A 24,326-nucleotide genomic window follows, 5' to 3' on the forward strand; every position below is an offset into this window, starting at 1 on the left:
TTGGTGCTGGATCAATACTTTGTTTAAAACACACTGCACTGTCAGATTTGTTATGCTTTTTAAAATGGAAAATATTCTAAAATTATCCCTTTTTTGGGGAAGTTGTCTGTTGGTGTTTATACACACAATGTGGTATCAGAAGACACAATAGCTTGTATTTAACCACTTCCCGTCACACTAACACCGATAGGCGTCAGGACGGCGGCGCTCTCAGGTCTCAGCAATAAATATTGGCGTCATCTCGTGAGACCCGAGATTTCCTGTGAATGCGCGCTCACAGGATTGCATAGTAAACAAGTTGAACTACAGCCTACCAGTGCTGATCATTGGCTGGCAGGCTGTAGATTTTTAAAATAACCAATCAAATAGGTATGTCAGATGCTATTTTGTAAATAGCGTCTGATATACCTGCTACCTGCTTCCCTTTTGCTTGGATCGACTACCAGAGGACACAGGCAGCTCTGTAAGTAGCACCAATCACCACCCACACATTACACACACCCCTGTCACTTATTTACCCCTTATTAACCCCTGATCACCCCCCTGTCATTGATCACCCCCCTGTAAGGGTCCCTTATCACTGCCAGTTACTTAGCTACTTGTTAGGGAGTTAGCGCCCAGCCCACCGCACCGCAGTCACTGATTAGTCGCTGATTAGAGTCATCGCTGTCGCTAATCAGCACTAGTACTATATAGTATCTGTAAGTGATCAAGACTGATCGCAATCAGATCTATATCAGTACATTAGGGTCACCTTAGGCTCTACAAAAAACGCAGTGTTCGCCCGATCAGGCCTGATCTTGTGCCCACACTTGCGTTCAGTCCGCCCCACCGCAGTGACAGAATAATTTTTTTCTGATAGAAACATAGAATGTGTCGGCAGATAAGAACCATTTGGCCCATCTAGTCTGCCCAATATACTAAATACTATGGATAGCCCCTGGCCCTATCTTATATGAAGGATAGCCTTATGCCTATCCCATGCATGCTTAAACTCCTCCACTGTATTTGCAGCTGCCACTTCTGCAGGAAGGCTATTCCATGCATCCACTACTCTCTCAGTAAAGTAATACTTCCTGATATTACTTTTAAACCTTTGCCCCTCTAATTTAAAACTATGTCCTCTTGTAGCAGTTTTTCTTCTTTTAAATATTCTTTCCTCTTTTACCTTGTTGATTCCCTTTATGTATTTAAAAGTTTCTATCATATCCCCTCTGTCTCGTCTTTCTTCCAAGCTATACATGTTAAGGTCCTTTAATCTTTCCTGGTAAGTTTTATCCTGCAATCCATGTACCAGCTTAGTAGCTCTTCTCTGAACTCTCTCCAAAGTATCAATATCCTTCTGGAGATATGGTCTCCAGTACTGAGCACAATACTCCAAATGAGGTCTCACTAGTGCTCTGTAGAGCGGCATGAGCACCTCCCTCTTTCTACAGGTAATGCCTCTCCCTATACACCCAAGCATTCTGCTAGCATTTCCTGCTGCTCTGTGACATTGTCTGCCTACCTTTAAGTCTTCTGAAATAATGATCCCTAAATCCCTTTCCTCAGATACTGAGGTTAGGACTGTATCACTGATTCTATATTCTGCTCTTGGGTTTTTACGTCCCAGGTGCATTATCTTGCACTTATCAACATTAAATTTTAGTTGCCAGATTTTTGACCATTCCTCTAGTTTTCCTAAGTCCTTTTCCATTTGGTGTATTCCTCCAGGAACGTCAACCCTGTTACAAATCTTTGTGTCATCAGCAAAAAGACACACCTTACCATTGAGGCCTTCTGCAATTTCGCTGATAAAGATATTAAACAATATGGGTCCCAGAACATATCCCTGAGGTACCCCACTGGTAACAAGACCTTGGTCTGAATATACTCCATTGACTACAACCCTCTGTTGCCTGTCCCTCAGCCACTGCCTAATCCATTCAACAATATGGGAGTCCAAGCCCAATGACTGCACTTTATTGATAAGCCTTCTATGTGGGACAGTATCAAAAGCCTTACTAAAGTCTAGATAAGCGATGTCTACTGCACCTCCTCCATCTATTATTTTAGTCACCCAATCAAAAAAATCAATAAGATTAGTTTGACATGATCTCCCTGAAGTAAACCCATGCTGTTTTTCATCTTTCAATCCATGGGATTTTAGATGGTCCACAATCCTCTCCTTAAGTATGGTTTCCATTAATTTCCCCACTATTGATGTCAGGCTTACTGGCCTATAGTTGCCCGATTCCTCCCTACTACCTTTCTTGTGAATGTGCACAACATTTGCTAATTTCCAATCTTCTGGGACGACTCCTGTTGCCAGTGATTGGTTAAATAAATCTGTTAATGGTTTTGCTAGTTCACCGCTGAGCTCTTTTAATAGCTTTGGGTGTATCCCATCAGGCCCCTGTGACTTATTTGTATTAATTTTAGACAGTTGACTTAGAACCTCTTCCTCTGTAAAGACACATGCGTCAAAAGATTCATTAGTCTTCTTTCCCAACTGAGGTCCTTCTCCTTCATTTTCCTTTGTAAAAACTGAACAGAAGTATTCATTGAGGCAGTCAGCTAGTTCTTTATCTTCTTCCATATACCTTCCTTCTTTAGTTTTTAATTTGGTAATTCCTTGTTTTAGTTTCCTTTTTTCATTTATGTATCTGAAGAATGCCTTATCGCCTTTTTTCCCTGACTGAGCTAATTTCTCTTCTGCCTGTGCTTTAGAAGCTCTTATAACTTGTTTGGCCTCTCTCTGCCTAATCTTATAAATTTGTCTGTCATCCTCGTTTTTTTTTTTTTTATAATTCCTAAATGCTATCTTTTTGTTTTTAATGATTTTGGCCACTTCTGCTGAGTACCACAGTGGTCTCTTCCTTTTTTTGCTTTTACTGACAAGCCTAATGCAATCTTCTGTTGCCTTCAATAGTGCCACTTTTAAGTAGTCCCATTTCTCCTGGACTCCAATTAAACTGTTCCAGTCTGATAGGGACTCGTATACCACTAATCTAATTTTAGAAAAGTCAGTTTTTCTAAAATCTAAAACTTTTGTTTTTGTGTGGTGTGACTCAGTCACTGTACTTATAGTAAACCACACTGACTGGTGATCACTAGATCCCAAGCTTTCCCTTACAGTAATATCAGATACCAAATTCCCATTTGTGAATACTAAATCTAAAATGGCCTCCTTCCGGATTGGCTCCTCCACTACTTGCTGTACAGATAATCCCAGTAGGGAATTTAGAAAATCTGTACTCCTGGCAGAACTAGCTATTTTGGTTTTCCAGTTTACATCTGGAAGATTGAAGTCTCCCATAATGATAACTTCCCCCTTCAATGTCATTTTAGCTATTTCCTCAACTAGTAGATCATCTAATTCTTTGACTTAGGTAGGTGGTCTATATATAACACCTACACGAGTTACCTTATGATTATCAAGCTGCAAGGTAACCCAAACTGACTCTAAATTCTTCTCGCTAACTTGTATCAAATTAGATTTTATGCTATCTTTCACATACAGGGCCACCCCTCCCCCTTCCTGCCTTCTCTGTCTTTCCTGTATAGAGAGAAACCTGGTATTGATATATCCCAGTCATTACTCCCCTTGAACCACGTCTCAGTAACAGCCACTACATCTATATTCTCAGATGCCATTATAGCCTCAAGCTCATTGATCTTATTCCCTAGACTGCGAGCATTTGTAGACAAGACTCTGAGCTTGTCATTTCTTAACCTTTGTGCTACTGGCCTCTTCTGGCATTGTTCCGGGGGGCAGTCGGACTGCTGGATTATCACTCTTTTGCCCCCCTTTCCTAGTTTAAATGCTTCTTAGCAAATACTTGGAACTGTTCACCGAGGACATTCGTTCCCTTGAGAGAAAGATGCAAACCATCTTTCTTGTACAGTTCTTTTCCATTCCAACAAGAGCTATCATGAGACACAAAGCCAAACCCTTGGTTCAGACACCATTCACCAAGCCATACATTGAATTCCTTAATGCGCATCTTCCTGTCATGCTGAAGGTTATGCACAGGCAAAACTGCAGAGAATGAAACAGTTGATGCAACCTCCCGTATATCCTTTCCAAGTGTATGAAAAGCTTCTTTCACCTTTGAAACCTCATTGCAAGCCAGATCGTTTGTCCCAAGATGGAGAATAACATCCACTTCCCTTTCCTGCTTTGCTTGCCTAACTATATTTAGGATCCGTCGTCTATCCCTGCTAGCGGTAGCACCAGGGAGACATCTCACAACACCATTCTCCTCAAACTTCACACCTCTTATGATGGAATCGCCCACCAACAGCTGCTTACTATCAATCCTCACCTTCTCCTTTTTGTCTTTGGCTGCAGTCTTACATACTTTAGGCATGGGAGATGATTGTTTCTCACCCACTGTGCTTGAGCCATCCTCCATGTTGCTCTTGCACTCGGAAAGTGCTGCAAATGAATTATGGAGAGCCACAGACTGTGGGACATGCCTTCTATCCACAACTCTCAGTCTACCTGAACCTACTGCAAAAACTGCAAAAACACAGTGCAAAAACACAGTGCAAAAACACAGTAAAATCGCTGCGGCACTATAAAGATCACTTTTGAGCTTTCTGGATCTTTATTAGCGATCGCAGCTTTACTTCGTAAGCACTCCTTTTTACTAGGCAGGTGTGCTCTTTTTCCTGGGTAGTCTCAGAGGAATACCCCCTAAATTTAGTTAGCCCAAAATGTCAAAGGGGTATTCCGCTGAAGATGCCCACAGGATTCTGGCCCTGATGGATGAAAGCGATGGGGACGCCTCACCCGCTGAATCCAGTGGTTCAGAATATGAACCTGTAGACAGCAGTGGCACTCTAACCGCTAGTGAAGATGACGAGGTTGAGGTCCCTGCTATGGTCAGGCGTACCCGACCCCATGTCAGTGTTCTGCATACCCCGCGTGATGAGCCTCGTTTGCAGCAGAGTGGTGCTAGCGCTGATCTTTTTTATGGTGCGGCATACACCAGCAGCGCAGCACATCCTGGACCTTCTACCAGCACTGCCGTATTCCCTGGTGAAGTGGCGAGCACCAGTAGGGCAGTTCAAGCTGGTACGGTGGCACGTGCAGTAACTCCCCCATTGCAGCCACCACATTCACAGGCCCGTAGAGCCCTTAGTCTCCCAGAGGTGCTGGCAAACCCAAATTGGCAATCCCCTGCTTCCACCGCACCCGTATTGCCCCCTTTCACCGCCCAGTCTGGAGTTCGCGTGGAGACAGCTCATTTAGAATCAGCCCTTGAGTTTTTTGAGCTGTTCTTCACCGTGGATCTCTCTGACTTAGTTGTGGCAGAAACCAACCGCTACGCCACACAGTATATAACCGCCAATCCGGAAAGCTTCTATGCCCAGCCTTACCGGTGGAAACCAGTCACAGTTTCCGAATTTAAAATATTTTTGGGCCTTATTCTCAGCATGGGTCTAACTAAAAAAAAATTATTGCGGTCCTATTGGTCTAAAGACCCAATACATTACATGCCCATGTTCTCTGCTGCTATGTCCAGGGCACGTTTTGAGGTCATCATGCGCTTTATGCATTTCACTGACAATAAAACCTGTCATCCAAGAGGCCACCCTGCTTATGACCGGCTCCACAAAATTCGGCCCCTCATAGACCGTTTGTCATCCAGGTTTGCAGATGTATATACCCCCAATCAGAACATCTGCATAGACGAGTCCCTTGTACATTTTACCATCAAACAGTACATCCCCAGCAAGCGCGCCCAGTATGGGGTCAAACTGTATAAGCTCTGTGAAAGAGCCACAGGCTATACATATCGTTTTAGGGTCTATGAGGGAAAAGACTCAAAACTGGAGCCGGTCGGATGTCCTGACTACCTGGGGAGCAGTGGCAAGATTGTCTGGGACTTGGTGTCACCCTTACTCCACAAGGGGTACCACTTATACGTGGACAATTTTTACACAAGCGTGGCCCTCTTTCAGCACTTACATATAGTCGGAATTCAATGCTGTGGCACCGCGCGACCTAGTCGCCGGGGCTTCCCCCAACGGCTCGTTAATACCCGACTTGCACGGGGTGAGAGGGCTGCCTTGTGTGACCAAGAACTGCTCGCGGTGAAGTGGAGGGACAAGAGGGACGTTTACCTTCTGTCCACCATTCACGCAGACATGACAGTACAAATTGAAAGGGCAACTGGAGTCATTGAGAAACCCCTCTCTGTCCACCACTATAACCTTCACATGGGAGGGGTGGACTTCAATGACCAGATGTTGGCTCCCTATTTAGTGTCCCGCCGCACGAGACCCTGGTATTAGAAGGTGTCTGTTTATTTAATTCAATTGGCTGTCTATAATAGTTTTGTTCTCTACAGTAAGGCTGGGAGAACGGGATCCTTCCTAAAATTCCAGGAAGAGATCATTTCGGAACTCCTGTATCCAGGAGGGTCCGTGCCCCAAGTCCCTGGTGTAGTTAGCCGGCTACATGACAGACACTTCCCGAGTGTCTATCCTGGTACCCCAACTCAGCGTTCCCCAAGAAAAAGATGTCGTATCTGTAGCAGGGCTGGAATAAGGCGTGACACCACCGTTTTTTGTCCTGACCAGCCTGCCCTATGCATAGGGGAGTGTTTCCGCAAGTACCACACACAGGTACACTATTAGTGTAGGGATCGCGTGACACCTGACAGGCACACAGGGGTCTTAGGGCCCTTTCACACAGAGCTGCTACAAACCTCTCCTTTCACCTGTGACAAAGTGCATAATGTACTTCGCCACATCTCTGGGCGATTTGCGCTTTGCACATTGTCCCATGGGGAAGGAGAGGTTTGTCTTCTAAAGGTAAAAAAAAAAAAAAAAATCACAGGTAAGCAAAAAAGTTAATGTTCTGTTTCAAATGTTATATATAAAGTTTATAATATTGATGTTAATAAATTTATTGCGTTGCTGCCTGTTTTTTTTTTTTTAGCTTCTAGGTGGACCAAGCGATCAACCAGCTGCAGCACTGATGTGCATTCTGACAGAAGCATTGCGCTGCTGACAGATTACACAAAGTCGGTGTATGCGGTGCTGCAAGACGAGATTTCTCCTCTGCAGTAAAAAAGATACGTTTGCCGAGGCTTATGAGCTGAGGGGCGGTGTTCATATGCTTTGGCAAACACTTTGTATAAAAAAATAAAAAATTCTGGCAATGATTTATTCATCCACATCGATTGATGTGAATGGAGAAATCGGGTTTGCCAGGGCATACGAGCTGAAGTGGGTTTGGATGTTGGGCGGAGCTCCTATGTCCTGGCTGACGCCTTTCCCCTCTTTTTTTTTTTTGCACATTTTTTGGCAGAGATTTTTTCATCCACATTGATCGATGCGAATGAATCTGTGCCGTATGCTCAATATAAGGAGAATAGCAGAAACTCCTAATGCTGGCCATACATGTAATGATTGTGGAGACCCTCAAATGCCAGGGCAGTACAAACACCCCACAAATGACCCCATTTTGGAAAGAAGACACCCCAAGCTATTCGCTGAGGGGCATATTGAGTCCATGAAAGATTGAACTTTTTGTCACAAGCTAGCGGAAAGGGAGACTTTGTGAGAAAAAAATAAATAAAAAAATTTCCGCTAACTTGTGCCAAAAAAAAATATATATGAACTCGCCATGCCCTTCACGGAATACCTTGGGGTGTCTTCTTTCCAAAATGGGGTCACATGTGGGGTATTTATCCAAAATTGTGGTTTATTTTGCTGTTAACCCTTGCTATGTTGTAAGAAAAAATTGATTAACATAAAAAATAAAAATAAAAATGTGAAATTATGAAATTTCATCTCCATTTTCCTTTAATTCTTGTGGAACACCATAAGGGTTAACAAAGTTTGTAACATCAGTTTTGAATTATTTGAGGGGTGTAGTTTCTAAAATGGCGTCATTTACTGGTGGTTTCCATTATGTAAGCCCCGTCCAAATCACTTTCTAACTGAATTACTGCTCCAAAAAATGGTTTTGGAAATTTTTTTGAAAATTTTAAAAATTGCTTCTAAACTTCTAAGCCTTCTAACGTCCTAAAAAAATAAAATTACATTTACAAAATGATGCCACAATAAAGTAGACATATGGGGAATGTTAAGTAATAAATATTTTATGAGGTATCACTTTCTGTTTTAAAAGCAGAGAAATGGAAATTTAGCAAATTTGTGAACATTTCAAAATTTTTAACGTTGAAATATATTGACTCAAATGTATATGAAGTACAATGTGTCACAAGAAAACAATCTCAGAATGACTTGGATAAGTAAAAGTGTTCCAAAGTTATTACCACATAAAGTGACACATATCAGATTTGCAAAAATCGGCATTGGATTTAAGGTGAAAAGTGACTCGGTACTGAAGGGGTTAATGTTATTTTAAATAATCAATGATAGTCTTTTATGATAGGCTTTTTTCGAGAGTAGTTTCAGATTTGCTGTAGGGTATTGCCTCATTTACACATCAGTTATTTGGTCAGTTTTTTCCATCAGTGATTGTGACCCTAAACCAGGTGCGGCTAAAACACAGAACAGGTTCCCTACTCAATGGCGGACACACAACATCAGGACACATGCTCGCCGCAATTGCTCTGACCCACATGTTTTTGAAAGAGAAGCTTCCAATATAAGGGATAGACTCCTACGCAGGGAATACTCACATAACAACATTGAATGGGCTACCAAAATGGTTCTTGAAATTAATAGGCAGTCCCTAGTTTTTCCTGAATCCTCTACAAAGTTTAAACAGCTGGGGAGTACTGACACCAACCAACATGCCACATATTTTATAACAAAATTTAGTTAGGAATTTCCTGCTATATGCAAGATTATGAGAAAATATTTTCATGTTCTTAATTTTGATGACAACTGGGCAGAGATTGTGTCAAATGTGTCAATAAAATGTGTGGCTAAGAGAGCACCTACCCTGGGCAACATTATCAGCCCAAGTTTCTTCTCGGATAGGGAGAGACCACAAGCTACATGGCTGCACTACAAAGGTAGTTTTAAATGTGGACATAAGAAATGTATTTGTTGCGATCACATGATGATAGAGAAAACATTTTGATCTACTGCAAATGAAAAAGAATATAAAATACAATCATATATTAATTGCAACACTCGACATGTAGTCTATCTCATCACATGTATACTGTGCTCTTTGCAATATGTGGGCTGTACTGTTAATCCATAAAAAAATCGGATACGGAAACACATATCCGACGTACCGCACTACAGAGACCGGAATGTCTCTGCAGCCAGCCTACATTTTGCAATAGCACATGCAGGGGATGTGTCTGGTTTAAAAGCCAAAGGCATAGAGAGGGTCTATTTGCCACCAAGAGGGGGAGATCATAGAAGGAAACTCCTTAACAGGGAAGCCTTCTGGATATTCCAATTAGGATCACGCCAGCCCCAGGGACTTAATAAGCATCACGATCTTATTCTACAATATTAACTGTATACTATATACATATATACTTCTTTATATGTCCCTATGTTGATTATTTATAAACACTGAATCCCATTTATCACTATTGTTTTAGTGTCAGAATTTATATCTCAACCTCCTCCCATTGTTTTTCATGTTTTGGCTTGCAGGTTTTTTAACCTAATTAAATTGCATGGAACCGCCTCCCTATGTCTCCTCCTCCCAGGTGATAGCTATCAACCTGGGGTTAGTCTAGGACATATAGGGAGCTGCTTCCATTTCATATTCATGCTTGTCATGAGGAAGGACCCATATATCTAAGAGGTCTGAAACGCGTAGATGTATACTTTCATTACGGTTTTTAACGCTGGAATAAAGGTCATTTATAATTTCACCTGAATTGAGCTGGATATTCTTCTTTCAAATTTCTGGACTTTACCGCATCCAGGTGCGGCATCCGTGCACAAAGGGTGTTTACAACCAACGCAGGTGAGAGCTGCCTCACTATATTATCCATGAAGTACAATGTGTCACAAGAAAACAATCTCAGAATGACTTGGATAAGTAAAAGTGTTCCAAAGTTATTACCACATAAAGTGACACATTGGATTTAAGGTGAAAAGTGACTCGGTACTGAAGGGGTTAATGTTATTTTAAATAATCAATGATAGTCTTTTATGATAGGCTTTTTTTGAGAGTAGTTTCAGATTTGCTGTAGGGTACTGCCTCATTCACACATCAGTTATTTGGTCAGTTATTTCCATCAGTGATTGTGACCCTAAACCAGGTGCGGCTAAAACACAGAACAGGTTCCCTACTCAAATAATAAATTGAGCAGTATACTGTAGCTTTAAAGCGTACCTAACCTTTCTGCAAATTTTGCATTAATTAGTAGTGCAGTGTGTGTACATGAAGAATATAATAATTTATGGCCATTATATCACTTGTATCTGGCATTTTAACTGTGCATGGGGAATATCTAGTTTGCATTTCTTTCAGACATGGTGATTGGAGACTATTTGCCATCCACTGCAGAATATGAAGGAGAATCTGCTTTATAACTTTCTCTTATTCACTAAAAGATTTGCCCCAGTTATCATGGAGGATATTACAGTGTGGTGCTGACCTATTATGGTTGTAACTTTAGCATTAAGATATAAATTCCCTATGTAGCTGTTCAGCTTCTTTAGTGTCTCTTTGAGTCCCATCTCAATCATGCTGCTGCTCACTCCCCCCCCTTCCCCCTCCAAAGACTTGTATTGACATGTGTAATATGATCCTCCTGTGGAGCTGCTCCCATCTCAAGATGGAATTAAAAGCATTTTTCAAAGTGAAAAGCAATCAGCAAGGAGTGGATGGAGGTAAACAGCATTTTTTACTGATAAAACATATTACAAAGTTTCTTGTTTTTCTAGTTGCTAGTACTAGTGGAAGGCTGAAAAGTCAGCCTGAATTTGTGGGAGGGGTGTCTTACCTTCTTAAGCTCCAGCCCCCAGCTCCTCAGGGCGCTTCTGTTCATACGCTGGATAAGGAGTCGCTTGCTCTAGTACTGTATCCGTGCACGTCGTGAGTTGCTTTCATCTGCTTCGTTTCGTTTCATACACTGCCGTTCACGTCTTCTGGAGAGGTAAATTATGTGCCATACTTCGTGCCACAGTCGTTACCTTTGGCTGTGACCTTCTGTCTATGCTGTCGCTGCAGCTTCGTTTCTGTGTGTCATTTGTGGTTCTTTATGGGTTAACTCCCCTGTGTGCCTATTTGGAGTTAATCCTCTGTCTGCTCCATGGGTGTGGCTTCTCTGCTGCACCCATGGAACCTGTATATAAGGCTGAGGTTTCCTCAGTTCTGGTCAGCTCTCTTATGTGTCTGTACCTGATTTCCGTTTGTTATTGCATGACGACGCGGTGGTCTCTCCTGGGACCTCCAACTCGTGACACTTCGGCTCCCTGAGTCGGCGTGCGTTCCAGCGTGGAACACATTCCTGCCCCAAGTTGTTTTTTTTTTTGTTTTTTTATATTTGCTTGTCTCCTTTTCCCCATCCAACTCCCTCCCGAGGCAGCAGGGGAGGCAAGGTCCGGCCCGTGGGTCCCCCACCTCCACACGGCCTCCCCCGTCCCGTCCTTACTTAGGGCTCCGCTGCAGCCCGGCGTGCGTTCCAGCGTGGAGCGCACTCGGGAAATCCGCCACCAGACATGAGCTCCGGGTCACGTGCTCGGCGTGCGTTCCAGCTTGGAGCACACGCCGGAGTCCCTCCGCCAGGCCTAGGCCTGGTCACGTGTTCGGCGTGCGTTCCAGATTGGAACGCACGCCGGAATCTTCATTCAGGCCCGGCAGGTTCATGCGACGTGGCGGCCCCAGTGCGGTGGCTCCAGCCTGAGTTAATCCTGTCCCCACTGGGTCCCTCCCCCTCTCGATACACACCTTGATTCTGGCCCCACAACCAGGTCTCCCGCCCTACGTACTACTTAGGACGGGTGGTCCCCGTCCCCCAGTCTGCTGGTCCGCATGGTCACCCCCCCCTGCACATTTTCCCAGGCAAGCCTGGCACCCCCGTCAAAACAGGCCATACGTAGTAGGGGTATCTAGCCCCTGGGCAACAACGGCCACGTCCACAAACAGCCGCAAAAATAAATAAATAAATAAATAAAAATCCCTCAGTAGGGCCCAACCACAAGCTCACAAGGTCATTCCCGATTCCTTATTTAGGGAGGGTCCCCGGGGTCCCCGCTGGGCTGAAAGGGCGCTAGTCCCAGTTCGGTGTTCAAAGAAACTGGGGGGTCCCAATACGAGTGGGCCAGGTCATCATCACACACCATACTCATTCAGCGGTCACAATACTCACTACAGTCATCTATTCAATGGGGCGTCAGTGCCATGTGTTATATGTATGTATTTTCACGTTATATGCTGTTGTCTCCTCTACTGGTTCACCAGGCTCACACCTACCTCTGTCTCCTGGCTCGTCCAGGCTCATACCTACCTCTGCCTCCTGGATCGCCCAGGCACGCACCTACCTCTGTCTCCTGGCTCGTCCAGGCTCATACCTACCTCTGCCTCCTGGATCGCCCAGGCACGCACCTATGTCTGTCTCCTGGTTCGCCAGGCTCATACCTACCTCTACCTCTGCCTCGCCCAGGCACGCACCTACCTCTGTCTCCTGGCTTCACCCAGGCTCATACCTACCTCTGCCTCCTGGATAGCCCAGGCACGCACCTACCTCTGTCTCCTGGCTCGTCCAGGCTCATACCTACCTCTGTCTCCTGGTTTGCCTAGGCTCATACCTACCTCTGTCTCCTGGTTTGCCCAGGCTCATACCTACCTCTGCCTCCTTGATCGCCCAGGCACGCAACTACCTCTGTCTCCTGGATCGCCCAGGCACGTAACTACCTCTGCCTCCTGGATCGCCCAGGCTCGCACCTATGTCTGTCTCCTGGTTTGCCAGGCTCATACCTACCTCTACCTCTGCCTCGCCCAGGCACGCACCTACCTCTATCTCCTGGCTTCACCCAGGCTCATACCTACCTCTGCCTCCTGGATAGCCCAGGCACGCACCTACCTCTGTCTCCTGGCTCGTCCAGGCTCATACCTACCTCTGTCTCCTGGTTTGCCTAGGCTCATACCTACCTCTGTCTCCTGGTTTGCCCAGGCTCATACCTACCTCTGCCTCCTTGATCGCCCAGGCACGCAACTACCTCTGTCTCCTGGATCGCCCAGGCACGTAACTACCTCTGCCTCCTGGATCGCCCAGGCTCGCACCTATGTCTGTCTCCTGGTTTGCCAGGCTCATACCTACCTCTACCCCTGCCTCCTGGATCGCCCAGGCACGCACCTACCTCTGTCTCCTGGTTTGCCCAGGCTCATACCTACCTCTGTCTCCTGGTTTGCCCAGGCTCATACCTACCTCTGTCTCCTGGTTTGCCCAGGCTCATACCTACCTCTGTCTCCTGGTTTGCCCAGGCTCATACCTACCTCTGTCTCCTGGTTTGCCCAGGCTCATACCTACCTCTGCCTCCTGGATCGCCCAGGCTCACACCTACCTCTGCCTCCTGGATCGCCCAGGCTCATACCTACCTCTGCCTCCTGGATCGCCCAGGCACGCAACTACCTCTGCCTCCTGGATCGCCCAGGCACGCAACTACCTCTGCCTCCTGGATCGCCCAGGCACGCAACTACCTCTGCCTCCTGGATCGCCCAGGCTCGCAACTACCTCTGCCTCCTGGATCGCCCAGGTACGTACCCAGACCGACACAAGCCTTCTCGTAGGCACCGGTCGTACTACGTTCTGGTCACATATAGTTATTGCATATTTTTCCTGGAACAGTCTGGTTATGTATTCCCCTGAATCACTCAGGTTTAAGTATTGGCCTGAATCGCTCAGGCTTCTGTATTTTTCCCTGGTCTCTCAGTGGGTAGGTAGTGGCCAGGTCCACCCAGGTCCAAGGTAATGCCCGACGCACCCAGGGTCCGTCATCTTCACGAAAGGCGTATGTAATCGCCTGATTCGCTCAGGACTCCATGATGCCTGAACCGCTCGGAATCCAATGTATTTGCCTGAATCGCTCAGGTTCCATGCATCTGCCTGGAACGCTCAGGGGTTTTCAGCAGGGTCCCGCTGGTTCCCGGTTACCCGGTTCGTGTCCTGCATGTCTGGATTCCTGTTTCCCGCAGGTCTCGTTGCATGCAGCGTGACTTCGGGCCCTGATTCTGGCAGTTCAGGGTCACCCAGCAGTTGGCCAGGGCGCCCAGGCTGCATCCTGATTCTCCGTCGCTTTATCCCAGTGCCACCAGATCGCACCTCTCTCCGGGTCTCGTACCAACGCAAGCTTATTGTCATGTAAGCAGGGCCTCAGGCCACCGGAATTTCGATCCATCCTCAATTGTGTCGCAGGGCTGCTTCCGTGTCCGGTCACTCCACGGTTCAGGTAAGGTCCAACCGAGTGCCGGTCCTTACGCTCCTCCGCAGCTTCAGTGAATGGGGGACTGCTGAAAGGGGTTAATAACTACTGTGAAGGGCCTAGCCGTCTGGGCAACCCCACAGATCATCCCCCCACCCACCTTGTACTTGTTCCACTGATCCGCTACTTGCAGGCTACATGGGCATGAGTTCAGTCACTTTGGTGCGCAATCCCATCCTGCGGCGCGTGATCCCACGAGACCCGTGACCTACAGCGGCCGGTCTTGCGGGATCACGCGCTGCAGGACGGGATTGCCCACCGAGCAGCCCACAAGTAGCGGAACAATTACAAGAGGGGTGGGGAATAGACAAATTAAAAAATATTTTGAACCAAAAGGTGTAATGGGGGCTCTGTGGATTGCACTGTTATGGGGGCTCTGTGGATTGCACTGTTATGGGGGCTCTGTGGATGGCACTGTTGTGGGGGCGCTGTGGATGGCACTGTTGTGGGGGCTCGGTGGATGGCACTGTTGTGGGGGCTCTGTGGATGGCACTGTTGTGGGGGCTCTGTGGATGGCACTGTTGTGGGGGCGCTGTGGATGGCACTGTTGTGGGAGCTCTGTGGATGGCACTGTTGTGGGGGCTCTGTGGATGGCACTGTTGTGGGGGCTCTGTGGATGGCACTGTTGTGGGGGGGGGCTCTGTGGATGGCACTGTTGTGGGGGGGGCTCTGTGGATGGCACTGTTGTGGGGGGGCTCTGTGGATGGCACTGTTGTGGGGGGGCTCTGTGGATGGCACTGTTGTGGGGGGGCTCTGTGGATGGCACTGTTGTGGGGGGGGCTCTGTGGATGGCACTGTTGTGGGGGGGCTCTGTGGATGGCACTGTTGTGGGGGGGCTCTGTGGATGGCACTGTTGTGGGGGGGCTCTGTGGATGGCACTGTTGTGGGGGGGCTCTGTGGATGGCACTGTTGTGGGGGGGCTCTGTGGATGGCACTGTTGTGGGGGGGCTCTGTGGATGGCACTGTTGTGGGGGGGCTCTGTGGGTGACACATATATAGCACCTTATTCTATATATGTGTCATCCACAGATCCCCCCATAACAGTGTCCCTGTGAGTGAATGATCCCCAATACAGGGTCTGGGGGCCGGCATCTGGTGTTGTAATGGCAGCGGGGCCCGATGCAGTCACTGTATTCTATTACATCGGGCCCCGCTCACTGTAATACTAATATTCATATGTGAACAACTTGAAATCCTCTGCGATCCTCTCCCTCTGAGCTCTCTGTACTCACAAACTCAGTAGCAGGCCGGGCGGCAGCGCAACTCACTGGCGTCACGCGCCTGCTCCTCCCACTTTATGAATGAAGCAGGAGGAGCAGGCGCGTGACGTCAGTGAGTTGCGCTGCCGCCCGGCCTGCTACTGAGTTTGTGAGTACAGAGAGCTCAGAGGGAGAGGATCGCAGAGGATTTTAAGTTGTTCACATATGAATATTAGTATTTCAGTGAGCGGGGCCCGATGTAATAGAATACAGTGACTGCACCGGGGGCCCCGCTGCCATTGCCAGGCCAGCATAACATTCGGAATCGGGGCGCTGGGCATAACATTAACACATAATGTTATTCTGCGGCGGACCCCCATCCTGCCGGGCCCTCGGACTATGTCCGAAGTGCCCGACCGCGGCGACCGGTCAGTCCGCCCCTGCCAGCAGTCCACCATCGGTCCTCTTGGTTTTTAATACGTTTATGTATTGTGACCTGTGCTAAATGTTTTATTGTGATTTGTGTCAATCATGTCCTGTTGTGATTTTCCAATAAAATTTTTATTTTTTGATTACCTCAGTATTATAAGTGCTCTTTTACTATTGACCCACTCCTTTTGGTCGGTTTTCATGCTATAATCAGGGGTGGGCCCTGAATTTGTTTTGTGCTATATATAGGTTCCTTATAACTAGCTAGTCGGTTGTACTCTGTGGTGCTTCTGGAGTTGCCAGTTTTCTACTTTCACATAAGTCTTTTCTTTTCTTATTGTTTTGTGTTTGTCATATTCCCTGTTGTTGTATCTGGGCCTGAGACAGAGACTTCCATTCGTCCATCTGGGGAGGAATGGGTTGTCTCTGGTCCTGACCTCATTCCAGGGCCTTATAGGGATATTAGGGCTTAGGTATCCTGCATATGAATATTCCTACTTTCAAGGTCTATTCATATTGATAGGTAGTAGGGCCCAGATTAGGGTTGTTTAGGAGGTGACCTGTTCCTTTCCTAGTTTCCAGGCCCAGTTACTGTTCCCCTTCCCTCCTGTGTTTAGTGTGGAGTTTTTCCCCCACACTGATCGTGAAATTATAAACCGCTGAATAACCGTCATTTTGTTGTCTGTATCAGTTCGGCTATGGATGTTATCGCTTCACTGACCGGAACGCTACAGGGGCTGTTTCTGGAGGTGGATGACCTCTGCACGACCATCTCACAAATGCAGAGACCACTGTTGGCTGATCCTAGTAGTGGTTACCTGACCTGTCCTGAACCTAAAGTTGCTCTCCCGGATAGATTCTCGGGGGGAGTGATAATTTTATTCAGTTCAGGGAAGCGTGCAAATGGTACTTTAAGTTGCATCCACACTCATCTGGGGACAAGAGCCAGAGAGTGATTATTTCATTACTTAAAGGGGACGCCCAGTCTTGGGCTTTTTCTCTACCAACCGGATCACAGTCTCTCCAATCAGTAGATAAATTTTTCAGAGCTTTAGGTCTCATCTATGATGACCCGGACCGAACCTCCCTGGCCGAGACTAAATTACACGGCCTGCTTCAGTAGAGCGTTCGGCGGAGATCTATTGTTCCGGCTACGGAGAGTGGAACGATCCAGCACTCCGTAGCCAGTTTTGTCAGGGATTATCTGAGAGGCTGAAGGACGCTTTTGCCTTTCATGAGAATCTTGAGTCTTTGGAAGCCACTATGTCTTTGGCTGTATATATTGATAGACGCCTGAGAGAGAGATCTAAGGGCCCACTCTCTCAAGACGTTCTATTACATAACATACCAGATTCTTTTGACTCTTTGGGTGAAGAGACTCCTGAGCTTATACCTGGGGATGAACCCATCCAATTAGGGGGAGCGACTCCTGGATCTGCTTGCAAAAGTAGGAGTTGCAAGCAGGGAGTATGGTTTTTTTTTGCGGTCAAATGAGACATTTTATCAATATATGTCCAAGCATTCAGCGGCACAAAGAGAAACAAAAAGGGGTGTCTAAATCCCATCTAACTATCGGAGGTGTGAGTGGGGAGTCAGAGAATGTGCATTTTTCCTTTGCTGGTAGTACCCGATTTCTCCTGACTGCCAAGGTGGCTCTCGAGTCAAAAACGGTGGGAATTGAAGTATTTATCGACAGCGGGGCCGGGGTGAACCTGATTGATGCTCAGTTTGTCCGCATGCACGGGTTATCACCAAATACATAAAAAAAAGACATTCCTGTATTTGCTATTGATTCTGCCCCTCTTACTCAGAGGTGCTTGTCGCAAGTTTTGCATGATTTCAAATTAAGAGTGGGTGACTTTCATCAAGAAGTTATCTCGTGTTTTGTCTTTGAAGGTCTCCCTGCACCTATGGTTCTGGGTTTACCGTGGCTTGCCAAGCATAATCTAAGTATCCATTGGCAAGCTAGGCAGATTCTGGATTGGGGGGACTATTGCATTGATAATTGTCTTAATACATCCTTTTTTGTGGTTACTTCTAAGGCTGTACCCTCTTTTATATCTGAGCTTGTCGATGTGTTTTCTGAGAGTGGATGTCAGGATTTACCTTCCCATCGGGAATATGATTGCCCTGTCAATCTTATTCCCAGGGCTAAATTGCTTAAATCTAGGTTGTATAATCTTTCTGAACCTGAAAGGCAGGCCATGAGAGAATATATTGCCGTGAGTTTGAAGAAAGGGCACATAAGACCTTCCAAGTCTCCAGTGGCTGCAGGGTTCTTTTTTGTAAAAAAAAAAAAAGATGGAGGTCTTCGGCCATGTCTGCATTTTCGTGAACTCAACCAGATTACTACCCGTGATCCTTACACTCTTCCTTTGATTCCCGATTTGTTTAACCATATTATTGGTGCCAAGGTGTTCTCCAAGTTGGACTTAAGGGGGGCATATAATCTGGTTAGGATCAAGGAAGGGGATGAATGGAAGATGGCTTTTAATACTCCTGAGGGGCACTTTGAAAACCTGGTCATGCCTTTCGGGTTGACCAATGCCCCGGCAGTCTTCCAACATTTTGTGGGGAGGTTTGTGATCGTGTATTTGGATGACATTCTTATTTATTCTCTAGACATGGAAACACATCAGACTCATGTGAGACAGGTGTTACAGATTCTAAGTAATAATAAATTGTTAGCAAAATTAGAGAAAGGTGTTTTTGCGGTACACAAGGTGCAGTTCTTTGGCTACCTGATGTCATCTTTGGGTTTTCGAATGGATCCTGAGAAAGTCCGTGCTGTATTGGACTGGGATCAACCCAGAAATCTGAAGGCTCTTATGCGGTTTTTAGGATTCACCAACTGTTACTGAAAATGTATTAATAATTATTCGACAGTAGTAAAACCCTTAACGGACGTGACTGAGAAAGGGACGGATGGTCTGATTCGGCGTTGCAAGCCTTTTCTGCGATTAAGGAATGCTTCTCTTCTGCTCCCATATTGGTGCAGCCAGATGTGTTACAACCATTTATTGTGGAAGTGGACGCATCCGAGGTGTGATTAGGAGCAGTTTTGTCACAGGGCCCATCACCTGGTAAATGGCGACCATGTGCATTTTGTTCTAAAAAACTATCCCCCGCTGAGAAAAATTATGATGTGGGTAACAGAGAGTTGCTGGCCATTAAATTGGCTTTTGAGGAATGGCGTCATAGGTTGAAAGGAGTAATTCATCCAATAACGGTATTCACTGATCACAAAAATCTGGCTTATCTGGAGTCGGCGAAACAACTGAACCCAAGACAAGCCAGATGGGCCCTGTTTTTCACCAGATTCAATTTCACTGTCACCTATTGTCCTGGGATTAAGAATGTCAAGGCCTTGTCACGTAGTTTCCCTGGAGGTGGTGATTTTGAAAACCCGAGTCCCATGCTATCTAAAGGGGTGATGATATCCACCCTCTACCCTGACCTTGAGGTGAAGGTGTTAGAGGCTTAGGGAGAAGTACCAGACTCATGTCCCTCTGGGAAACTATTTGTGCCACCGGAATTGCATCATAAGGTGTTGGAGGAACATCATTGCACGGTTCTTACAGGACATCCTGGGAGTAGGTCCACTGCCAACCTCATATCTCGTAGATTCTGGTGTCTGGGTGGCATAAGTGTGTAAAGGACTATGGGTCAGCCCTTCACAACCTGTGCACGTGCCAAGGTGACACATACTCGACCTTCTGGATCTTTACTTCCATTACCCATTCCGTCCAGACCATGGACTCATGTGTCCATGGACTTTATTACTGATCTACCTAATTCTTCAGGAAAGACAGTTATTCTGTTGGTAGTTGATCGCTTTAGTAAAATGGTACATTTTATTGCATTACCAGGCCTACCTAATGCTAAAACCCTTGCACAGGTAGTTGTTGACAACATTGTGAAACTTCATGGCATTCCCTCTGACGTGGTCTTAGATCGTGGGACTCGATTTGTTTCCAGATTCTGGAAGGCATTCTGTACTCGTCTGGAAATTCAACTGTCCTTTTCTTCGGGTTTTCATCCTCAGTCGAACGGACAGACGGAGCACACTAATCAGAGTCTGGAGACTTACTTCAGATGTTTTGTATCTGAGAACCAGGAGGAGTGGTCTTCCTTTTTGTCTTTTGCAGAGTTTACTATAAACAATCATAGGTAGAGTAATTGAACTGGATGGGGGGCACTCTATATTTGGCCGCACATGTATATGATATTAAAATGATTTATTACCACAGATTTGTATAAAAGCAGCAAAAAACAATAATAAACAATAAAAAATAAAAAAAAGGGCAATGAAAAGGCAATTAGAATGACAATGTCAATAAAAGCAGCAGAATGTCTATCTTTTTGGTTTCATCACTAATAGATACCCGGCATAGAATTTTCACATTTGAATCGTGATTTCATAAGTATCAAATCCAAAAGTCGCCTTAGGATATGGTGATGTTTTTGCTATGCAAAGTCCCAATTAGCATATGAATCGCTGTACTTTTGCTGTGCAAAGTTCCAATCTAGTAATATAAATTATCTCTTACCCCTCGTGGTTTGTTGTGGCTTACTCACAGTGGGTAGATAGATGTCCTGTTTATTTGGTCGTCCTGTGTAAAATAAAATCGCACATATAGCGAGGTTCTCACCGCGATACTTAGACTGTCCAGGGTATATTGTTGCAGGACCTGTGGCGTCCCACGTGGTCTGCAATATCCCTGGTGATTAGTCACCTGACTATCACGTGACTCTGAATAGGAGCGTGTCTTTGGTGCCGAATCAAACGGCTGGTGTTTCAGCTAGAAATAAGGAGTCTTGCACTCTTTTTCTCTCAGGTTGTCCTTATAGTCGTATATATTCCTTTTTCTTTTCCTTTTGTCTTTTCGACCCTCACTGTTCAGTACCAGACGCGTTTCGGGGTTAAAGGTATCCCCACTAACACTTCGGTGTTTTCATTTTTTTGGAGCTCGCATAAACAATCATAGTCAGGAGTCCACTGGTGAGTCGCTGTTTTTTGGGGCCTATGGATTCCACCCACAGTTTGGCACATTTTCTGGTTCTAATACTTCTGGTATCCCTGAGGAAGAATGTTTTTTGTCATCATTGCCATCGATATGGCAAAAAATTTAAAATAACTTGAAAAATATGGGCAACAAAAAACAAAACGTGTGGCTGACAGGAAACGTGAATGGTCCGGACCTAAGTGTGGGTGATTCTGTGTGGCTGTCCACAAGAAACATTAAGTTGAAGGTACCTTCCTGGAAGTTGGGTCCAAGGTTTATCGGCCCATATAACATCACGGCCATTATTAATCCTGTAGCTTTTCGTCTTGAGCTTCCTCAGGCCCTGAACATTCATAATGTGTTCCATAGGAACCTTTACAGCCATCTTCCTTGCCACCCGCTTCGATCATGGTGGACGGTATTTTGGAATTCGAGATCCCTTCAATATCTTGTCCACTGGAGAGATTATGGACCGGAGGAGAGGATGTGGGTGCCGGAATCCGACGTTAATGCCAATCGTTCAGTGAATGCATTTCATAGATCTCACCCGGATAAAGTCGGTCCTGTGGTAGCTAGTCGGTTGTACTCTGTGGTGCTTCTGAAGTTGCCAGTTTTCTACTTTCAGATAAGCCTTTTCTTCTCTTATTGTTTTGTGTTATATTCCCTGTTGTATCTGGGCCTGAGACAGAGACTTCCATTCGTCCATCTGGGGAGGAATGGGTTGTCTCTGGTCCTAACCTCATTCCAGGGCCTTATAGGGATATTAGGGCCTAGGTATGCTGCATATGAATATTCCTACCTTCAAGGTCTATTCATATTGATAGGTAGTTAGGGCCCAGATAAGGGTTGTTTAGGAGGTTACCTGTTCCTTCCCTAGTTTCCAGGCCCAGTTACTGTTCCCCTTCCCTCCTTTGTTTAGTATGGAGTTTTTCCCCCACACTGATCATGACAGGCAGACTCCATTTTGATTGACTTCTGTGGGATGAATCCCAAAAACTTCAAATTCATAACAAATTTGATTTGTGTTAGAATCTATTTGGTTATCTCTATATTTCACACTAAAATTGTGTTATAGTTAGCAGTGTAAGCAGGTGAAGCATTTGTGTCTATGGGTAGGCTTTGGGTCTATTTGTGTGTTAGGGTGAAAAAAGGAAATTAAAACAAGGAATAACTAAATTAAAAACAAAGGACGGAAGGTATGTAGAAGAGAATAAAGGGCTAGCCGACTGCCTTAATGAATACTTCTGTTCAGTTTTTACAAAAGAAAAAGGAGAAGGACCTCCACTAGAAAGGATGACTAATAAATCATTTGATGCATGTATCTTTACAGAGGAAGATGTTCTAAGTTTGCTGTCTAAGGTGAAGACAAATAAGTCACAGGGGCCTGATGAGATACACCCAAAATTATTAAAAGAGCTTAGTGGTGAGCTGGCAAAACCGCTAACAGATTTATTTAACCAATCATTAGTAACAGGAGTCGTCCCGGAAGATTGGAAATTGGCAAATGTCATGCCCATTCACAAGAAAGGTAGTAGGGAGGAATCGAGCAACTATAGACCAGTGAGTCTGACATCAATAGTAGGCAAATTAATGGAAACCCTATTAAAGGATAGGATTGTGGAACATCTAAAATCCCATGGATTGCAAGATAAAAACAACATGGGTTTACTTCAGGGAGATCATGTCAAACAAATCTTATAGATTTTTTTGACTGGGTGACTAAAATAATAGACGGTGGAGGTGCAGTAGACATCGCATATCTAGATTTTAGTAAGGCTTTTGACACTGTCCCACATAGAAGACTTATCAATAAACTGCAGTCATTGAGCATGGACTCCCATATTGTTGAGTGGATTAGGCAGTGGCTGAGTGACAGACAGCAGAGGGTTGTAGTCAATGGAGAACATTCAAAACAAGGTCATGTTACCAGTGGGGTTCCACAGGGATCTGTACTGGGACCAATTTTGTTTAATATCTTCATAAGTGATATTGCAAAAGGCCTCGATGGTAAGGTTTGTCTTTTTGCTGATGACACAAAGATATGTAACAGGGTTGATGTTCCTGGAGGGAAACGCCAAATGGAAAAGGATTTAGGAAAACTAGAAGAATGGTCAGAACTCTGGCAACTGAAATTTAATGTGGATAAGTGCAAGATAATGCACCTGGGGCGTAAAAACCCAAGGGCAGAATATAGAATATTTGACACAGTCCTGACCTCAGTATCTGAGGAAAGGGATTTAGGAGTAATTATTTCAGAAGACTTAAAGGTGGGAAGACAATGTAATAGAGCAGCACGAAATGCCAGAAGAATGCTTGGATGTATAGGGAGAGGTATAAGCAGTAGAAAGAGTGAAGTGCTTATGCCGCTGTACAGAACACTGGTGAGACCTCACTTGGAGTATTGTGCGCAGTACTGGAGGCCATATCTCCAGAAGGATATAGATACTCTAGAGAGAGTTCAGAGAAGAGCTACTAAACTAGTACATGGATTGCAGGATAAAACTTACCAGGAAAGGTTAAAGGACCTTAACATGTATAGCTTGGAAGAAAGAAGAGACAGAGGGGATATGATAGAAACTTTAAAAATACATAAAGGGAATCAACTCGGTAAAGGAGGAGAGCATATTTAAAAGAAGAAAAACTACCACAAGAGGACACAGTTTTAAATTAGAGGGGCAAAGGTTTAAAAGTAATATAAGGAAGTAGTACTTTACTGAGAGAGTAGTGGATGCATGGAATAGCCTTCCTGCAGAAGTGGTAGCTGCAAATACAGTGAAGGGGTTTAAGCATGCATGGGATAGGCATAAGGCTATCCTTCATATAAGATAGGGCCAGGGACTATTCATAGGATTCAGATATATTGGGCAGACTAGATGGGCCAAATGGTTCTTATCTGCCGACACATTCTATGTTTCTATGTTTCTATGTAGGGGCATTGCTACAGTGGCATCAGGGGAAGCAGCTGCCACTGGGCTTGAACTCAGAAGGGGCCTGCCCAGGAGAAGGATTAAAGATGTTATTGTCAGGGCCCCCTCAACAGTATTATACAATGACATATACAGTGACATGACATGCATTATATACATGTAGGAAACGGATGAAGCGACTGCCTGGCCTGGTATGAGAGAGCAATCTTGACTAGCTGCAGAAGTGAGGATTGCTCCGGAGGAGGGGGTGGCTGAGGGTGCGGGCCATTGAAAAATTTGCTGTGGGGCCCAGTCAGCTCTAGTTACACTACTGGGTGCCTGCTGGAGGGTGACAACAGAAGACTGAAAGGGATTTTTCATAATCTTACTTTTGATACATCACAGATTAGACA

The 24,326-nt window shown here is 45.4% G+C and overlaps 1 protein-coding gene across 3 annotated transcripts in view; it reads right to left on the bottom strand.

Annotated features, from left to right (window-relative positions):
• The window catches only part of LOC120997659 (beta-galactoside alpha-2,6-sialyltransferase 1-like), a 199,685-nt gene that overhangs the window by 70,688 nt on the left and 104,671 nt on the right, over nt 1-24,326 (bottom strand). The gene's annotated exons all lie outside the window — the stretch shown is intronic.

The sequence above is a fragment of the Bufo bufo genome, chromosome 4, assembly GCF_905171765.1.
Source record: "Bufo bufo chromosome 4, aBufBuf1.1, whole genome shotgun sequence".
Classification (NCBI taxonomy): Eukaryota; Metazoa; Chordata; class Amphibia; order Anura; family Bufonidae; genus Bufo; species Bufo bufo.